The following is a 22,384-nucleotide window of genomic DNA, read 5'->3' as shown; positions in this document are numbered from 1 at the left end:
ACTATCAGTCTAGAATAATGTATCCAGCTAAGCTCTCCTTTAGATAGAAAGGAGAAAATAAGACCTTTCCAGACATACACAAATTAAGGGAATTCTCCACTATGAGGCCTGCACTACAGGAAATACTGAAAAGGGTCAACTCATCTAAAACAAAATATAAAACGAAACAAAAAAAATACACAATTAGGAGTAAAGTGACTATCAGGCAAATACAAGCAGAGGAGTGCAACCCTTACTAAGAACAGGGCATTATAAGCTTATATAATAATAAGAGAATTGCTATAGCAAGATAGTAATGAATGTTCAGCATACATAGGGACAAACCGAGATAACAATGAACAAAAAGGGGAGGATTCAAAGATCCAAATTCACAAAGGGGAATGGAGATAAGGCACGCATGGAAGAAAATGGGCGACTGTATATATATAACTATTTTTTTCATATTTGTAATGGTAACCACACACCAAAGATTCAGAACTGAAGTACATAACATAAAACAAGAAGAACTAGAGGCAAAACCCACAAAAGCCAACCAAAATAAAGAAAACAGAAACACAAGGACAAGGAAGCAATGGAAACACCAAGCTACCAGAAAGCAATACATAGAATGGCTATAAGAAGACCTCAGATTTCAATAATCACCCTAAATGTAAATGGATTGAACTCACCAATAAAAAGGCATGGAGCTGCAGAATGGATCAAAAAAACAAAACCCAACCATATGCTGCCTCCAGGAGACACACCTCAGTTCCAAAGACAAATATAGACTCAAAGTGAAAGGGTGCAAAATGATATTTCAAGCAAATGGCATTCAGAGAAAAGAGGGAGTAGCGGTACTAACATCAGACGAAATAGACTTCAAAATCAAAAAGGTAAAGAAAGATATGGAGGGACATTTCATAATGATAAAGGGAATCATGCACCAAGAAGACATAACACTTATTAATATCTATGCTCCCAATCAGGGATCAATGAAATATGTAAAGCAATTACTAACAGAATTAAAGGGAGAAACAGACCAAAACATTATCGTAGTAGGGGACCTAAATACCCCACTGTTGGAGATGGACAGATCATCCAAACAGAAAATCAATAAGGAAATAACATCTTTAAATGACACATTAGACCAACTGGACATAACTGACATATACAGAGCCCTCCATCCCAAAACAGCTGCTTATACATTCTTCTCTAGTGCACATGGAACATTCTCAAGAGTCGATCATGTACTGGGACACAGAACTAACCTCAACAAATGTAACAGGGTTGAAATCAAACCAACCATATTCTCTGATCATAATATTTTGAAACTAGAGATCAACTGCAAAAAGAAAGCAGGAAGAACCACAAATACATGGAGATTAAACAACACGCTACGGAAGAATAACTGGGTCAGAGAAGAAATAAAAAGAGAGATCAAGAGATACATAGAAACGAATGATAATGATAGTACAATATATCAAAACTTTTGGAATATGACAAAGTGGTCATAACAGGAAAGTTCATATCATTACGAGCCTACCTCCAAAAACAAGAACGAGTCCAAATAAACAACCTAACGCTTCATCTTAAAAAACTAGAAAAGGAAGAACAAATGAGGCCTAAAGTTAGCAGAGGAAAGAAACCGTCAAAATTAGAGCACAAATAAATGAAATTGAAAACAACAACAACAACAAAAACAATAGAAAAAATAAATACAACGAGGAGCTGGTTCTTTGAGAAGGTTAATAAAATTGACAAACCCCTGGCTAGACTCACTAAAGAAAAAAGAGAAAGGACACAAATAAACAAAATTAGGGATGAAAGAGGGGAAATTCCATCTGACATCTCAGAAATACAAAGGATCATGCAAGAATACTATGAAAAAGTATATAATAACAAATTTAATAACCTAGAAGAAACGGACCAGTACTTAGAAAAATATAATCTTCCTAGACTGAATCAAGAAGACCTGGAAAATCTAAATAGACCAAGCAGCAGTATGGAAATTGAAACAACCATCAAAAACCTACCAAAAAGTCCAGGACCAGATGGCTTCACCAGTGAATTCTACCAAATATTCAAAGAAGATTTAATGCCTATTCCCCTCAAACTCTTCCAAAAACTCGAAGAGGAGGCAATAAGGCCAATATTACTCTGATTCCAAAACCTGGTAAATACAAAAAAAGAAAACTACAGACCAATATCTCTCATGAACACAGATGCAAAAATCTTAAATAAGATACTAGTGAACTGAATATAGCAACATGTTAAAAAGATTATACACCACGATCAAGTGGACTTCATCCCAGGGGCACAGGGATATTTCAACACATGCAAATCGATTAATGTGATATACCACATCAGCAAATTAAAAGATAAGAATCATATGATCATATCAATAGATGCAGAAAAAGCCTTCACAAGATATAGCATCCATTTATGATCAAAACACTTAACAAAATCGGTATAGAAAGTATCTTAACATAATAAAAGCCATATATGACAAACCCTCAGCCAACATTATACTTCATGATGAAAAAGTAAAAACCTTCCCTCTAAGATCAGGAACAAGGCAAGGCTGTCCTCTATCGTCACTGTTATTCAATATAACATTGGAGGTCCTAACGAGTGCAATCAGACAAGAGAAAGATATAAAAGGCATCCAAATAGGAAATAAAGAAGTCAAACTGTCACTATTTGCAGATGACATGATTCTCTATGTAGAAAATCCTATAGACTCCACAAGAACAGTAATAGAAACAATAAGCAAATATAGTAAAGTCTCTGAATACAAAATCAACGTTCAAAAATCCATAGTGTACCTATACTCTAATAATGAAGCATCAGAAAAAGAAGTGGAAAATTCATTCCTTTTGCAATTGCAACAAAATACCTAGGAATAAATTTAACGAAACATGTGAAGGACCTATATAATGAAAACTACAAGACTCTATTAAAAGAAATCGAAGAAGATACGAAGAAATGGAAAGATATTCCATGTTCTTGGACTGGAAGAATCAACATAGTTAAAATGACCATATTACCTAAAGCATTATACAGATTTAATGTAAATTAAACATAGTTAAAATTATGTTAAACATAGTTAAAACATATTACCTAAAGCATTATACAGATTTAATGTGGGGACGAAAATCCCATCAGCATTTTTTAAAGAAATAGAACAAAAAATCATCAGCTTTGTATGAAAGCACAAAAGACCCCGAATTGCCAAAGCCATCCTGAGAAAAAAGAATGAGGCTGAAGGTATCACTCTGCCCAACTTCAAATTATATTACAAAGTGACAGTAATCAAAATGGCATGGTATTGGCAGAAAAACAGACACATGGACCAGTGGAACAAAACCAAGAGTCCAGAAGTAAACCCATACTTATATGGGCAAATAATTTTTGACAAAAAAAAAAAAAAAAAAAAAGCCAAACACATACAGTGGAGAAAGGAAAGCCTCTTCAATAAATAGTGCTGGGAAAATTGGAAGGCCACCTGCAAAAGAATGAAACTAGACTGCTGTCTATCACCACACACCAAAATTAACTCCAAATGGATTAAGGGCCTGAATATAAGATCGGAATCAATAAAATGCATAGAAGAAAACATAGGAATGAAACTCAAGGGCCTTGGACTTAAAGAGGATTTTATGAATTTGACCTCAAAGGCAAGGGAAGTAAAAGCAAAAATAAATGAATGGGACTATATGAAACTAAAAAGCTTCTGCTCAGCAAAAGAAACCGTCAACAAGGTAAAGAGACAACCATCTGAATGGGAAAATATATTTGCAAGCAACGCCTCCGATAAGGGCCTAGTATCCAAAATATACAAAGAACTCATATGACTCAATAACAACAAAAAAACAAATGATCCAATCAAAAAATGGGCAGAGGACCAGAAAAGACGCTTCTCCCCAGAGAACATATAAATGGTCAAGAAATATATAAAAAGATGCTCAACATTGCTAGCTATTAGGGAACTGCAAATCAAAACCACAATGAGATACCATCTCACACCTGTTAGAATAACTATAATCAACAGAACAAGTAATAACAAATGTTGGCGAGGATGCGGAGAAAAAGGAACCCTCATACACTGCTGGTGGGACTGCAAATTGGTACAGCCACTATGGAAAACAGTATGGAGGTTCCTCAAAAAACTAAGACTTGATCTACCATATGATCCAGCAATCCCTCTACTGGGTATTTATCCCAAAGACTTGAAAATCTATATCTGAAAAGATATTTGCTCACCAATGTTCATAGCAGCAGTATTCACAGTGGCCAAGTAATGAAAGCAACCAAAGTGTCCTATGATAGATGACTGGCTAAAGAAGCTGTGGTACATATATACAATGGAATATTACTCGGCCATAAGAAGAGACGAAATACTGCCATTTGTGACAACCTGGATGAACCTTGAGATAATCATGCTAAGCAAAATAGCCCAGACAGAAAAAGTTGAAAATCACATGATATCACTTATATGTGGGATATAAACCAAAAAGCAACAAAGGAACAGGACAAACAGAGACACATGGACAATGGACTACGGTTACCAGAGGGTAGGAGGTGGGGGAGGAAGGAAGAGGTAGATAGGGTAAAGGGGGTCAAACATAAGGGGCTTGGGAGAGGGTGAAGTGGGTAAAGAAGATCAAATATATGGTAGCTGAAGGAAACTGGATTCTGGGTGGTAATCACACCATAGAATATATAGATGTCAAATTATAAGGTACGCTCAAAAATTATATAATTGTATTAACCAATGTTACCCCAATAAACTTAAAAAAATAAAAATAAAAAATAAAAAATAAAATTTAATATGAATTAGTTTATTATGCTTGTTTTCTCCCTAATGCTTCTCTCAGATTAACTGCTGTATAGATTATGAGAGGAAATGGGTAGAAAGAAAGATGATTTTTAAGAAAGAAATAGTGAGAAGGGAGAGGGCAACTGTGGTGGGGCCCTCATTAGGGACTCTGCCCGTGAAGGTATAATGTCTGGCAGAAAGAGGGACCAGAAAGTGAAAATGACAAGATGAAATGTCAGAGATGCACTATTCCTAATTCAAAACTGTGTCCAGAGATTATTTTACCCTCTGCTCTTCATGTTTTCTCCTGGCTGTTCAATTACATTATGGGCAATGAAGACTTTTCTAAGAATAGCCAGAAACTAAATCACTATTTAGGCAGGCAGTTTCCCTAAGAAATTGCTTTCCCAGTTACAAATGGCTTACGACCAGTATCCTATGGTCCTCCAAGCAAACCAAGCTCTCTTCTCTGGGCTGACTTCTTGAGTGTGTTTGCCTTTTGCTCAGAGACCTGCACTCAGCAAACTTCTGCTCATCCTCCAGGTCTGAGTTTAGCTGTTCCCTCCTCTGACAAAACCAGGAAGTTTTAGGCTCTCTTTCTTCCATGCTCCCACTGCAACGAATGCATCTTCATTGCTGCCACACGCTTGCCCTCTGCCACTCCACCAGGCACTAAGTTCCTTGAGGGTAGACATTATATCTTTTAAAGGAGATTAGAATATGCCACCCAAAAATATGCCACGTTGGCATTAGGATTCTTTTGAGCTGAAGGCAACTCAGAAACAGCAGATACAGGAAAAGGTCTTTGCCCTTCCCCTTTCTGTCTAAAATCAGGGTGTAAATTTCACTTTGTAAACGAAATAAAAATTTCCACCAGTAAAGATGTCTCCTTCTCCCATATCAGGAAGAGAAGAATGACTTAATCACGGGATGATTCATCAACGCAGAAGGCACCAAACTTGACTCTGCATAGCAAATCTTACTAAATAATCCTTATCTTCCATTATTTACTCCATATATTTACCACTCATAGAAGCCCCAACCATTCCCCTTTCTTGTACATAATGCAAGCATAATAAAATGATATATAAGTCCCTGGATCTAAATGCTGCTTTGGGTCTTCACTTCTTTTCTGTGAAGGCCTCCGTGTGCATGTAAAAATTAAAATATTAAAATCAAATAAAATGTGTATGCTTTTTCTCCTGTTAACCTGTCTTTTGTCAGTTTAATTTTCAGGCCCTAAGCACTGTACTGTCAACTTGGCCTTTAGTGCTTATAACATGCATAGCACAAGGCTGATGAATAAACTGGTAATAATCACAAAATGAAGACTGCACGGTAAATACCAAATGTCTAGGAGTAGGGCAACACCAGTTGCACGAGGCAGTCATAGCAGACCAGATGTTCAAATTCAGTGATGCAGAAGGTAGACAGCACACAGCAACTCAGGAAATAGCAGTTCAGCTGACAGGAAACACTAGCATGCCATTATATGGGATGAGAACAAACATGTATAATCATTGAGGCTAAAAGTGGGAGTAGGAAGTAGCTACAATGGGCTTTCAGGGGCTGGCAGTGGACAATGACGTCACATTTGTCCATATAATCAGTGCAATACATATTCAAAAACACCTGAGTTTTACAAGATTAATTTTACGACAAAAAAAGCCATTAACCAAGGACTACGAACAGGTTGGCTGAGAAACCTGTAAAGCATTAAAAATAGCATTCAAAAATAATAAGTCACCCAAGTGATTAACAAAATATAACCCCCAACTCACCAAAATTCATATTTACAATATGATGCAGTGAACCTTTCCTTGGGATTGACAACAACTCAAAGAAGGCAGAGAAATGGAAAGAGTATAGAGAGTTTATTCAGAATAGCCTACAACCTGTAGAGATATGTACCCATTTAATGAAAAGTTCAATACATGCAAGAGATTATGGGAATTCCCTTATTTGTATTCAATTAAAAATGACAGCAATTCATACTCAAGAAGCCTATTTTGGTGTAAGAAAAGTATTAACAAACCGAGCTAACATTCCTAAAATAAGACCAAGTGTTTTGAAAACTGTAACGTAAGCATCTTTCTCATGAACTCTTCAGATGCCAATATTCCTTAGAATGAAGGCAAGCTCACCAACCAAATACACAGAAATAAGTTGTTTTCTTACTAAGTGGTTTTCTACTGTTCCAGGCACAAAGTTAGAACTCAAAACTGATTTTGAAATGAGTGAATTAATGACTAATTATGAGCTAGGAGTACAAAGGAATGGCATTCAGCAAACGCCCACTCAGGAAAAAAATTTAGTCTAAGTTATTTCATCATTTTGTCTTTTTGTATATCAAAAGATGGAGAGAAAAATGAAAACAAAAAACTCCCAAACTCTTGCCATCTTATGAAAAATGTCTTTTTAAAAATCTACTAAAACAAGTCATGTTTCTCTATGAGATGGTTTGTAACACATCACTCTGTTATATTTGCATGTCCTTTATATAAGTTAGCATATAAACTAAAGCTCTGGATAAAGACAGATTGTTAAACACTTAAAAAAACATAAACTTCACATTATATAAGATGGCACCATACAAGATATATACTGTGCTTTAAATTCAGGTAAGATAGAACCACACAGTATTCCAGAGACAAAGAAGTGATTTGATTAGCATTTTGACATAAATTGTTTCAGGCCTTTCAATGTCCTTTATAAACTTTTCCTCATATATAGAGATATGACTTTGTTTATTCTTCATTCTCAAGGCAATTAATGACAATGTTTTTGGCAAATAGGTGAGCTTTGTCTTTTTGGCTCAGGCAGCTTTGCTATTTCTCAAATTTACTTATAAAAACCCATGTGGGTCTTTTAGAAAAAGGCCCAGAAGTCTGATAGTTAATTTCTTACATCTTTTCATTTTTTGCTCCTTTCCTTTCCTTAACCTAATTCTTTAATTTATGATCATGAGTACGCACACAAGAGACGAAATATTTTCCAATTTACTAGAATCTCTTAATTTTGGCAGTCAAAAGGTCCTACATTTACCATTTAGGACATTAAGAAGCTAAAATGATCCAGCAAAGGGATTCTGACATGATGTTCTCTTTAGAGCTGCATTTCATTACCTCTCTTTCTCTATAACTTAAATCAAGGGAAACTTTTTAAAAAAATTTTTAATTAAGTTTATTGGGGTAACATTTGTTAATACTCAAGGGAATACTTTTGATTCTCTCTGTGTACTTCAGAAAATTGTAAAAAGGAAATATGTTCCCAGGTATCAATTTAATTCCACAGACAGAATGGAAAGCACTTAGTAAAAATAATATGTGTTAGTTTTCTGAGCAAGACACAATTCACCATTAATCTAGAAATCCCAGTGCTTTCTGTTGTATTTTGAAAGATAAAATGAATTAGATTTACTGTAAACCCTTTGAGAAACAGTAATTTGCTTCTATTAATTCACTGAGTTAATTAAAGGACAACCTGAGAAAATCATAGAAAAGATTCTTCCACATTTCATCTCTCAGAACTAAAATAAAAGTCAGAGTTTAAAGTTGATACTGTAGTCCTTGAAAATGTCTCCCAATTATCTTTTGTTGAATTTGTGGATTACAGCAGACAGTTTGTGTCTCTTTCCTTGTTTTCTTATAGTCACCAGACTCAGTTATGAAGGGGTTCTGAACAGGTCTCCCCCAAGATGTGCTACTTTGGCATGTTGATTATTCTGAGCTGAAAGCAATCAAGACCCTGTGGGCTCAGGAGAAACTTCTGCCTCACCATAACTGCCAAGAAGAATCTAAATTGGGGGCCTTGCCCGTATTAAGAGTTATCATCACAAATAACTTTTTATGACCTATCTATAGGGCAGGGCAAGAATGTAATTAATGAACATCTGCTCTTACCATTCTGCAATGACCTTCCTCCCCTCTAAGCCCCAAGGTGCCTTACCTCAACTTTAGCTCAGAATGTGTTATATATCTCATTTTACCTTTCTGTCTCTAACCTTTCATATATGTGGGGTTTCCATACGTACATATGTAATTAAAATTGGCTTTCTCTTGTTAATCTGTCTCATGTTGATTTAACTAGACCAGCCAGAAGAACTTCGAAAGGTAAAGAAAAATTTCTCCTGATAGCTTCCTGAATTCACAGAACAGATACACTACTTAACACTGGAATATAAGCCACTTTCACCTAAAGAGTTTCCTTTCCACAACGACAGGATTTGACCTTCTGTGTGTTTAGCAGGATGCTTGGCATATTATAAGTACTTACTTTTTTTTAATGAAATTAATTTATGAATAGGTAATTTGCTTTCAATTTTTTTCCCAAAGTCTTTTGAAGAAGGAGGAAAACAGTGAAGATGTTTAAACTAAATTGCTGTGTATAAGCTGTCAGGACTTTAACTCCTGGTTAAAAAAAAAAAACAAAAACTCCATGAGCAGAACCAAAAACAGGTGTGTGCTAGGGAATGGGATGGAAGCCACAGACACTGGTACACTCACCTTTATTATAATCTCCTGGTTGGGAAGCTCAACCATGCAGAATTCAAGGCAAGCAGGCTCTTGACGTCCCTAATATTCACTATTTTCACATTTCCCCTGGTTCTGCCCAACCAGTATCTCTAATTGGTCAACAGCTTCCTAACTGGTCAATCCAAATCCACACTGGCCCTCTTCTAAGCCATTTCTATATAGCAGGCAGAGTGATTTTTCAGAGCAAATCTGATCATGTCACCCCCTATTTAATAAATACCCGCTCTAGACTCCACTCATTGCTCTTAGGAGGATTATTTCACATGGCCTAAATAATCCTATCATCTCTCCAGTCTCATCATTTACCACCACCCACACTCGCTCCACCTCAGCTCTAATGGCATTCTCCTACCTCTTCAAACCTGACATAATCCCACTGGTCTTGAGCTTTGCACATGCTGTTCCCTCTAGTTGAAATCTCTTCCCTCCCCTCTTAGCTCCTACTCAACTTTCAGATCTCAGCTTGAAATATTATGATTTGTAAAAATTGTTTATATTTGGTCATTCAGTTTAGAACCTAAATATATTCCTCAGATACATCTGGTCTTCATCCACGGTTCCCGGCTCACAGTTCCCAAACCACTTGGGATTTCCTAAGTGATTAGCACAACAATGGTGACTCCAGTTAGGTTAATGAGGTGAATTTTGGATCTTACCACTGGGTGGGGCTGGTTGCCTAGGGAGCCAATCCTGTAGTTACAGGATTGGAACTTTCAGTTCCGCCACCTGATTTCTGGAGAGGAGAGAAGGGCTTGAGGTTGAATCTATTGCCAATGGCCAAAGACACAGTCAATTATGACTATGTAATGAAGCCCCCATTAAAAACTCAAAAGGAAAGACAACTTGTTGCCTAGTTTTTGGAGCGCTTCCACCTTGGGGAACCAGAACACTTCCATGTGACATTGTGCTGGGCCCCAAGCTCCTGGAGGACAGGAGCTTTGTTGGAGACCTTGCCCTGTGTGTTTCTTCATCTGCCTGTTGATTCCTACCCTTTATCAACCTTTGTAATAAGTCAGTAATCTAGTGAGTAAACGGGTTTTTCCTGAGTTTTATGAGTTCCAGCAAATTAATCAAACCCAAGGAGTGGGGGAGTCATAAAACCCTCTGATTTATAGCTAGTCAGTCAGAAGCACAGGTTAACAACTTGGCTTGTGACTGCATCTAAAGGGGGTGGCCGCAGAGTGGGGCACTCCTACAGGACTGGGCCCTTTACCTGTGTAATCTGGCTCTATCCTGGGCAGATGGTGCCAGACTGAGTTGAAGTCTTAGTGCTGCTAGTGCTGGAGAACTACCTATTGTTGTAGGGAAGCCTCCATACACACACACATTGGAGACTGGGTCTCCAGAACCTCATTTACTGCTTAAGTACCACTTCCTCACAGAATTCTATGACCTCCATAATGTGGTGAAATCCAACTTATTATAAAACCTCACAGGAAACTTCTAGAAGAAAACAGGAAAAATCTTCATGTCCTTGAGTTAGGCAAAGAGTTCTTGGACATGGAAACAAAAGCACAATTCACTAAAAATTTTTTTGATAAAATGGACTTCATCAAAATTAAAAACTCTTGTACATCAAAATATACAATAAAAAAATAAAAAACTACAAACGATAAAAATATTGGCAAATCACATATCTGAAAAGAACCTGTATACAAAATATATATAAAGAATTCTTTAACTTAATAAGACAACTCAATTAAAAATGAGCAAAATGTTTCAATAGTATTTAACCAAAGATATACAAATGGCTAATAAACACATGAAAAGATGCTCAACATCATTAATCAATGAAGAAGTCTAAATCCACATCACATGAGATACCACTTCACTCCACTACAATGGCTATATTAAAAAAAGATGGACAATAATAAATATTGTCAAGGCTGAAGAAAAACTGGAATCCTCATACACTGCTAGTGAAAATGTAAAATGGTAAAGGCGCTATGGAAAAAAGTTTGATAGTTTCTTTAAAAAACTGAATATAAATTTATCATGCCACTCAGTGCTTTCACTCCTAGGAATCTTCCCAAGGGAAATGAAAGCATATCCACGTAAAGACTTGCACATGCATGTTTATAGCAGTATTATACATAATAGACTCAAATTAAAAACAATCCAAAAATCTATCAGCTACGGTATGAATAAACAAAATGTGGTATATTCTTATAATAGAATACCATTCAGCAATAAAAAAGAACCAAGTACTGATACTTGTTACAACATGAATGTGTCAAAAACATTATGCTAAGTGAAATAAGCTAAATACAAAAGACTACACATATTGTTATAATTCTATTTACATGAAATGTCCATAAAAGGCAAATCTATAGAGGCACAAAGCTGATTAATAGCTGGCTGGGAGCTGGGACTGACTACAAATGGGCAGAAAAAGATCTTTTAGGTCTGACGAAAATGTTCTAAAACTGGATTGTGGTGATGGCTGCATAACTCTATACATTTACTAAAAATCATAGAATTATACACTTAAAATGGATGAATTAATAGTGTATGAGTAATACACCTCAATATAGCTGTTAAAAAAAACAAGAAGACAACTCCATGAGAACATGTGGTTCCCCTACATCACTTATTCAGAAGTGTCCAGCATACAAGACACTCAAAGGAGAAATACAGAGCACCTGGCCTCTAAGAGGCAGCCTAACGCAGTAGAAAGCACACAGGCTCTAAATTCAAGAAGAAAACATTCAAACACCTGCTTCACCACTCACTAGCTGGGTAATTTTGTAAATTACTTAAAAACTCACAAATTCAATAAAATAGGGACAAAAATACTATAGTTACTGTAAGGATTAATAATAATATATGTATATATAATATGGCTTATGTCCCCTTCACTCCACTAAAGTTGCTCTTCTCACGATCACCAAAGGTTTACGTGTTGCCAGATTCAATGGATACATTTAACCTTCACATTACTGAGAAGCTGACAAAGTTGACCACTCTTTCCAATATCTAATTACTCCAAAGCTTGTCAATTCTGGTTCCAAAATATCTCTTGACACCGTTTTTACCTCTATCTCCACTGCCTCCATCCTAGTCCCCCTTCCCTGTAATATTTCTAACTGGTCCCTCTGCTCCTACTTAGCCCCTTCTATCATCCATTTTCCACATAATCAACGAGAAAAATACAGTCTGTTTTCCACGCGCCCAACAAGAGTAATCTCTTTGAATTATAAATCAGATGTTCTCCCTCCCATACACTACTTAAAATCCTTTGCAATAAAAATGAAACTGAAACTCTTTGTAACCCCCCGTAGGGCCTTTTGGGATCTGGCTCCTGCCAGTGTCTCCAGCCTCACCACATCTGGCCACACAGACCGCTTTTCAGTAGCTTCAAACCTACCAAGTTCTTTTTTTCCTTAGAACCTTTGAATATGTTGTTCCTGCTACTTGGAAATTTCTTTCCCCCTTTATTCATATTGGTTTTCTCCTTCTTATCCTTTAGTTTCAGACTTAATGGTCACTTTCTCCCTGTCTTTTCCATCCCCTTCACCAATCTAAACTGTATCCCTGTGATAATGACAATTATTACTAGTAAACTGCCTATCTCTTCTGACTAGACCAAACTCCATGAGGTATCTCCTATTCCTCCATATATATATATCTATACATGTGCACGTATACACGCACACATACACATACATATGTGTGCGTGGAGGTCCAGAACAACTCACCCCAAGATATGCCTCTCTGGTATATAGATTGTTTTGAGCTAAAGGCAACTTTAGTCACAGGCTCAAGAGAAACGTCTACCCTCCCAGCCCAATTACCTAGAAAGAATTTGAATCAGAGGCCTTGACCATGAGAGATCATCACAGATAACTTCTTCTGACCTACCTGTAGGGAAAAGCAAACTTCTATTTACTGAAGGTCTGCACTTATCATCCTGCAATGACCTTCTGAAACCTCCAAAGCACCTTCCCTCATCCCTAGCTCAGGATGTCTTATATGCCTCAATTTCCCTTCCTGTCTCTGAACCTCTTGTGCATGTGGGTTCTCTGATGCTCTCATATATGCGAGGTTCCCGTACATATGTATATATTAAATTTGGTTATTTTCTCTTGCTAATCTATCTCATATCTATCTCATTAAACCAGCCACAAGATCTTTGAGGGTAGAGGAAAGTTTATTCCACCTCCACAGTTGGTGCAATGAACAGGATAAAGTCACTGGCTGCTGCAGATCAGGAGATTCTGGGGCGTCTAACACAGGACGGCAGAATGTAAGGATCCTTACCCTGTCAGCACACCCCCAGGTATCTGTCTGCAGGATCCAGTGGAAGTGAAAGTAGTCAGAATCTTTCTCTTGCTTCTAAATTTCAATTGAGTGGAGAAAATATTTGTGAAACTAGTTTCTTGGGCTTGAGACTCTTGGTTACTTGGTATAAGTACTCATGAGTTTTGTTTTTCTGTCTGGTTTCTCTCCTTTCATTTTCCTACGTCCTGAGAGCTTGGCCTTATACGAGTGAGAATATTTTCTCTCCGGCCTTTACAATTCAGAGCAGGGGTCCCCCGTGCCGGGGACTGGTACCAATCCGTGGCCTGTTAGAAACTGAGCCACACAGCAGGAGGTGAGCGGCAGGGGAAAGAGTAAAGCTTCATCTGTATTTGCGGCTGCTCCCTAGCGCAAGCATCACCACCTCAGATCCACCTCAGATCATCAGGCATTAGATTCTCATAGGAGTAATGGTCCCTGGTGCCAAAAAGGTTGAGAATTGCTGATCCAGAGGGTGCACTTGCCAAGGCACACTTTGCTTTCTATCTGGCCATGACGAGATATGACATGTAGCTATACCAATCACTACGGCAAGTATCCCACCACAAACGTAAGAAATATGTCTGACAAAAGAGTTACTTTGGTAGAGTTTTCTATGTCTATCCTGTTGTTCCCAGAGATGGTTCTATTATCTCTACCAGGTGGATGATGCATATGCATCTGAACAGGGTGTGGATCCAAGCTTAGGGAACCTTATTCTGTTCAAAGTGGGGAAAGCGCGTGATTCTCTGTGTTTTGGAACAACTGTTTAAAGTCACTTTAGCAATAACTTTCACTCTTCTTTGGGGATGACTCCTGCAGGCACAGTATTGGTTTGAGTCACCACGGGTTCTACTGAAAAGGTCAGACAATGAACCATTTTAATTGGGAAAATTTCTAAATTAAAAAAATTAGGCTAACTCTGGCAATAACTTTCACTCTTCTTTGGGGATGCCTCCTGCAGGCACAGTATCGGTTTGAGTCACCACGGGTTCTACTGAAAAGGTCAGACAATGAACCATTTTAATTGGGAAAATTTCTAAATTAAAAAAAATTTTTTAGAGAGCTCTCATAGTTTATAATACCTAGTCATTAGGGTTCCTTTAAAAAGATGAAAGGACAAAAATGAGAACAAAAATCAAAGTCCACTTAGACTTCTTCCTATTTGCCTTTAGACATTTGCTCATATTGTAAATATCATGACATTGGAAGTACAATTGTCCTGCACTTATAAAGAAAAATAATTTAAAAAAAATAATGGCAAAATCTTGCTTCAAAACAACCTAAAATTTTATGTCCTAAAAGCTCAGCTTGGTAACTCCAAAGCTCCAAAATGTGGCTGGACAGAAATGTGAGCTGAACTTTATTTATGGCTAGGGTCCTACCACACTGCTGCCAGCTCTCAAGGAAATTATAATCTAAAATTATAATTGCTATTATGAGGAATGTGCCAATTAGAAAAAAAATGGTCTATACAAAACAGAAACCTACGAGGCTATAATTAAAGACTAAAAGAATATGGAAATGTAAGGATAAAATTATGAAAATTGGAATATTGATTGCGTCTCTTTTATCTGATTGTATTGCATAAACAGACATTGTATCTTACTGGGGAACTGGTACATGAAGGCAGTCGGTTCTTTCTTTTGGCTACCAGAGGGAAAGACTCTAGAAGTTAGTAACTATTGCCCCCTCTTGGGTCCATGAGATGGTTTAATAATGCCAGAAACATTTACTGTTTGTTTAAGCTAAAACTTGAAAAGATATCTGAAAGGATTTAATAACTTTTTGATCAGAAATTTGGCCAAACTGTAAACAGAGCCTGATAGATTTTTTTTTGAGCCCCCTCCTTAAGCTAAAATAAAACTATATACCTCAAGGGAAAAAAGCAAATTAGAGATTATGATGTTAGGCAGGCAGGTCAACCTATGATGTCACTTAACTCTCAACACAAATTTTTGAGAGCAACTGTTGCCTCACAAATCTTTGTGAAACCAGAAATGCAGCCCTAGAAGCAGTTGAAGCCCACCTATCTTTATCATCCCCAATTCCCAAGAAAAAAAGAGACTAGGGGGTTTTTGAAAGCACAAACTGCTTCGACAGCTCCAAGGCTACTTCACCAAGGAAGAACACAAACTTTAAGTGCTTTCTCCACAAATAATTATTTTAAAAAAGCTTTAGCCTTCTATATACAGGTAATCTTAATTTATTCTGCCAGAAACACAGTTTGGATTCAACTGTTCCTTTGCATTATCCATCCTACGGTAGCATTTTTAAAATGAAGGCAAAGAGGTTTCTGCTCATATCTGTATGTTTGGGTGTTGTATGGTATTTTCTACCTCTGGATGGTATTGTAAATTTATAAAAACAGGAGATCTATTAAAATGGCTTAAACAAACAAGTGCTTATATGAGTGAGGATTCTCAAAAATATAACAGAGACCCGAATGCTTTTCAGAATCAGGTAATCTGGGAAAATATTTGATGTTAAAGCTGGTTTGAGTTTGATTTGATTAAACAGGCATATCCTTAAGAATAATCAGCATTAAATACATTTATTCTACTTGGGTTTATTAGTCAAATAAGTTCATGTTATCTCTGTTGCAAAATTTGTCAGCATTTCTTAGAAAAGTAACTTGGTTTGAAATTTTCATAAGTAATCTAACCTCAATTGTTATGAACAAGTAAGTTAAATAAATGTATGTAGGATCAAAGGCTTCTTTTTAGATGAACTCTTTAGTGATAATTATATTGTTAAAAATGGTTTCCTAAATCTCTTTGGTAACTTGAGACTTTAAAGTTTTGCTAGATAAATTAAATGATAAGATATTCATGGACTGTCTAGACCATTTCTAAATAAGATAACGAAATGTTAATTACTAAACACAGGTTTATCTACTTTTGCTTGATATAGAGGAACTAAAGATATTTAGGTCCATTAGTAAACATGTCTTGTGCCACATTAAAAAAATTGTGCTATGAAGAAATATATTTCTATAATTTATTAAATGTGTTCATAAATGGATCAATCTAAAGAATATTGGTGTAACACTTAACAATTGCTTACTTCTTAGTTTTCACTAGAAATTAAGGTTTTTTTAAGGTTAAGAATTCTAATATATGTCATTAAAGCTACAAGAATTAAAGCTAATAGGGAAAAGAACTGTGTATACAAGGAAAACAGGATATGTTTGGGCTTCAAAAAAAAAAGGTATGTGATATAGAGATGTATTTTTGTTAAGGGAAATCATTTTGTCCTGATTATTTCTGAATGGGTACAGTAAAAGGAACATGAAGTTGTAGATAGTTTATGGAAAAAAGAATCTTAAGAAAGGATATTTTATGTGTAGTCAAGCTGAATAAGACTGAAATTAAATAAGTAAGTATGAATTTAAATATCAAAAGTAAGCTGATACAAAATTAGAGTTTGTATTTCTCTCTGCTAATAAGGACTATTGGTCTACCGATATATGAAAAGGTTTTCTGCTTAGTAAAGATTCTGTGTTTTATCAAAATAATATTGTTTTATATTGTCTTAATCAGGTCCTTGATTACTTAAGTAAACCACATCAAGAGTAAGGATGAAGTTTTGCTAACCATTATGTAAACGTCTGTATTTTTCTTTGAAATCTTCTATTGCTACTTTAGTTAAATGGGTAATTAAGTATTGCTTCATAATGACCTATGATCCTATGGTCAATGTCCAAATGTCCAAACTTCTTGATATATTTTGACAAACTTCTCCAAATTTAAAGTATAAATATATTCTTCACCTGAATAACTTTGAGGTATTCTAGAAGGGCCATTTGAACACCTCATAAGATTTGTTTCTCTCCTTTATGAAAGAGAAATATTAAACTAATTAGGCTTATTTTGGTATACTGAAATTACATGGGGAGCATTGTCAAATAAATAACACTGAACCTTCTTTATGTTGCATTTGTATATGTTATAAATGTTCCAGAAATAAATGTGAAATTGCTGGAAATCTGAGCTGTCCTTACATAAGATGTCTGTCATCAAAATTGAGGAACACACTAAAATGACTGAACCTGAGTATCAGATTGTGACATATGTGGATGAAGTCCATTGTTTTTGCAAAAATGACTCCTCAGTGACAGACTTTTGCCCTTCTGATGTTCTTGTAACACGGCAACAGTCTGTTCCTGAATCAGAGAAATTATGATGGGTAAACAATGACTGTAAACTAAATGAATAGTCAGGCCTACGGGAAGCCCAAGATGGCTGCTTGTTTCTTTCTGGCTCCCTGGCAATTTTTTTTCCAGTTTTTGCATTCCTTCATCCACCACAGCACATTTAAACTAGACTTCATTCAACTGTCACTCAGTTTGTGTTATCAATATGTTCTTGTTGTTGTACATATGTTTTACTGGATGAGTTGAAGCTTTCCCCTGAAAGAAGGCTGATGCCCTTACAATGGCAAAGAAACTGTTAGAAAATGTGTTTCTAACACAATATTTAAGGGGAGCAAAATATGCCACCCCAAAATGTGCCACTTTGGCATGTGAATTATTTTGAGCTGAAGCCAATCAAGACCCAAGCAGACTGAGGAAAAACTTTTACCTCATCATTAACTTCCTAAAACAATTTAGATAGGATGCCTGGCCCAGAAAGAGAACTACTGTCAAAGACAACTTTATCTGGAAGACTCACATGGCAGGGGCAAACTTCTGGTTACCAGTGTACTTTTCTTATCTTCCTGTGACTTCTCCTCCTCCCCGTTGAAGTCTCAGGTCCCTATCTCATTCCTTAGCTCAGTATGACATATAAGCCTCAACTGTGTGACTGACTTTGCGTTTCATATTTTTATGGGCTTTGGCATATACGAAATTAAATTTACTTTTCTCCTGTCAATCTGTCCTATGTTAATTTAATTATTAGACCAACAAAAGGCCCTAGAAGGTAAGAAATAAGTTTTCCCACCCCTACAATATGAAAATGAGAAATATTTCAAAACCATATTCTTAGTAAACCAGAAAATAGTGAACTAGCTATTATGGAAATATAACATATGGCTTAGCATCTATTTCACTCATTAATCTAAGAAACCTAGCATTACATCCTTCTATCTTAATGATATTAAGGAATTATAATTATTATATCATTTTAGATACTGTGATTATGTTTTAAAAATCTTATTTTTTAGAGGTATACACTGAGATACTTACAGAAGAAATAATATCACATACGAAATTTGCTTTAAAACAATGGAGTGAGGGTGGGAATAGAAAGGAAGAGAGATGAAACAAGGCTGCCGATGTGTTGATTGTTGAAAATTGGTGATAGGGACATGGAACTTTTTTTTTTTTTAACAGATGATTTTATTTTTTTTATTTATTATTTATTTATTTTTTACGCCTATAGCACTCAGTTTTTCTAGGTGGTCTTCCATCCAGGTACTAACCAGGCCCAACCCTACTTTGCTTCCGTGATCAGACGAGATCGGGCGTGTTCAGGGTGGCATGGCAGTAGACCAGGGAGTTTTATTATATTCTATTTCTGTACATGTTTGAAAACTTCTCTAATAAAAAGGGGAGGAGAAGCATAATTTTTTAACTGTCTATTTGATCAAAAAAATATTTTAGCTTGTCATGGTTCATATTTATTTAAAGAACTGTCAATCTAAATTAGAAGATTTAAATAGTATATTACCTGTCGCATTAAATCTCATCATAATCTCTTAAAAGATTAAATCACTGATCTGTGAAGAATTCTCCCTCTCTGTTTCTCTCTCTCTCTCTTTTAATTTCACTGTAATCACTGTTCCACCGGTTTTAACAGTGGGATCTTTTTCAAGATATTTGTATACTCACATGACCAGTGTACAGAATTCTACAGGTTTAGTGACATGCGACTGTAAGGATGCCTGATAACCTTTCCTCCAGGCAATCTTCCACATCTGGGAGGCCCGCACTATAACTCTGAACAAGCCCATGCTAACCCCATAGCCTACTGCTTGCTCAATGTCTCCCAACTGCACTCTACACTTCTTTACTTTTATACTTTTTTAACAGTAACTTTGTTTGAACTCAAATATTCTGACTTCGGAGTAATAAATGCTAATGAGTTCATTCTAATATCTGAATTTCTACACATATTCTCAAACTTCATATGTAAAACATGTTCATAAAGAATTACACCAAATTAATATTTGAGCATACTTAAAGAACATAGGGAGCTTAAAGCTATAAACATCAATTGTTTACAATGGTATTATGTGTGAAAATCTGATACACACACAAAAAGGCTTACTAGGCATTTTATTTTAAGGGAATTATTATTTTTTCTTTTTTAACTTTTGACTCCCTTTACCTATTTTTCCCAGCACTCCCTCATGCTCGCCTCTGACAACCACCAACCTGTTCTCTGTATCTATAACCTTGGTTGGTTTCTTTTTTAAAAAAATTCTACATATAAGAGATATGTGGTATTCGTCTTTTCTCTGTCTGACTTATTTCACTTAGCATAATGCCCTCAAGGACCATCCATGTTGCTGTAATGACAAAACTTCATTCTTTTTTAGGACTGAATAATTTTCCTTTGTATATTTATACCACAATTTCTTTATCCATTAATCCGTAGATGAACACTTAGGTTGTTTCCATATCTTGGCTACGATAAATAATGCTGCAATGAACATGGGGGGACAAGTATCTTTTTGAGGTAGTATTTTTGTTTTCTTTGAATAAATACCCAGAAGTGGAATTTCTGAGATTCTGGATCATATTGTTTTTATTTTTTTTTTTAAGAACCTCCTTACTGTTTTCCATATTGGCTATACCAATTTACATTCCCACCAACCGTACACAATGGTGCCCTTTCTTCCACATTATTACGGACACCTCTGTTATTTGTCTTTTTGATAAAAGCCATTCTAACAGGGTGAGATACTATCTCATTTTGGTTTTGATTTGCATTGTAATTAGTTTCTATTCATGTCAAGTGACACTGGTTTTCCATTTAAAAGAGGATTTTATAATACATTTTCGAAATGAATTGATTGTAAGAAAAATCAATCAAAAACAGATTACACACGGATATGACAAAAATTGTAAAAGTGATGCTCAAATGACATGTTTAAGAAACACTGCTGTAAGGATTAGGGAGCCACTTCAAGGTTTAATGATATGGTCAGATATGAATTTTTAGATAGATAACTCTGAGAATGTTTTGGAAGACTGAGTTAAAAGAGAGTCAAAACCATAAAACATGGAGACAGGATACTGTCATAGCACTCCAGTGATTCAAAGAACATTTATTGAGTGCTGTGCCAATCACTGTTCTAGATGCACTGGATGTATGCCAGTTTTGCACATTAGACTATATATATTTATGATATATATTAAATACACATATTTATGATATATATATTATAAATAAAGTCAGGTAAAGGGAGAGAGAGAACGACATACAATGTAAAATGTGGATACCTTTGAGAAGGCAGCAGGAAGGAATGAGCCAGGCCATTATCTGGAGGAAGAGCAATGCAGTCAGAGGGAAGGGATGCTCGTGGTCATGGTGGAGCATTCTGGGCCTTCTGAAGGAAGAAATGGAGAAGCCAGGAAGAGAGTGAGAGGAGAGAAGGTTAGAGAGGGAGCAAAGTGCTGGGTTATGAAGGACCTTGCGAGCCATGACATGGACTTGGACGGTATTCTAAGTGTGATGGGAAGACAGAAGAGTGCTGTGAGTGTGTGGAGGGTGACAGTAGAAGCAGACACTCACTGAGGCCACTGCAGCTGTCAAAATGAGAATTTATGGCTGCCTGGACTAGACTGTAGTAGAAGAGACAGTAAGAAGAGACAGATTTGAGACCTAGTTTGAAAATAGAGGTGACTTGATTTACTGATTAATTGGATGTGATGAGCTGTGACAGCAAGATAATTACACAGCATTTATTTTTTTGTTGTTTGTTTTTACCTAAGCCCTGCGATGAATGGTGGTGTCACTTAATTAAATTGAGAAGACTGAGGACCCAGAAAGGCGGGAGGATGAGAATTAAGATTTCAGGGTTTGATGTGTTGTATTTAAGATACCTGTAAGCAAAGTCATAGAGATCTTGAGTTGGGAGCTGGATACACAGATATAGAGTTTAGGGAGGAGGTCAGGCTAGGAGCTGTTTAATCTGGGAGTCAATAGCATCAGAAGGTATTTAAAGCTTTGGGACCAAATGAAATCTCAGAAGAAAAAAGGCCCAAGGATATAGCCCAAGGCACTTCACCATCTTGGATGGAGGAGGGAAGGGGGACGAGTAGAAAGAATGATGGGGCAAAGAAGACTAATAATAAGAACAGAGAACTATGGGGAAAAAATCAGAATAATGCTGGGAATATTTGGCAGAGAGGTAAAAACTGATGATCTAGGACGAGAGAGGGAAAAACTGGCAGACCAAATTCCTGAAGCAGGAGAGAACAGATGGGATGCAGTACAAAAGGAAAGGGTAGTTTTAGAATAAGGACAGTCCCACAGTATCAGGGAGGAAGCCAGAGAGTAAAGCAGGCACAGGCAGCAGGGAGTTAGTGGAAAGAACACTTTCAGGTTCTCTTCTGATTGCTTCTATTTCCTCAGCAAAATCAGAAGAAAACAGTTAAGAATGAGGAATAGGAATGGAACGTTGGCTGTTTGAGAAGAGGAGCAGAAGTGAAATGCAACAGGACTACCAACCAGTGTGTGCTCAAGGCTCTCTAGTGAATTGCAGACAAAATTTAAAGTGAGACCTGAGGGAAAGGTTGTTTTTTTGTTTGTTTGTTTTCCAG

At 36.4% G+C, this 22,384-nt stretch overlaps 1 protein-coding gene and 1 pseudogene across 4 annotated transcripts in view; both read right to left on the bottom strand.

Moving 5' to 3' along the window:
* The window catches only part of DTNBP1 (dystrobrevin binding protein 1), a 125,709-nt gene that overhangs the window by 28,132 nt on the left and 75,193 nt on the right, over window positions 1–22,384 (bottom strand). The window lies entirely within an intron of this gene.
* Window positions 18,987–19,105, bottom strand: LOC120599167 (uncharacterized; annotated as a pseudogene).

This window comes from Pteropus medius, unplaced genomic scaffold, assembly GCF_902729225.1.
Source record: "Pteropus medius unplaced genomic scaffold, Ma_sr-lr_union100, whole genome shotgun sequence".
NCBI classification, from domain to species: Eukaryota; Metazoa; Chordata; class Mammalia; order Chiroptera; family Pteropodidae; genus Pteropus; species Pteropus medius.
This window is presented reverse-complemented; position numbering and strand designations above follow the sequence as displayed.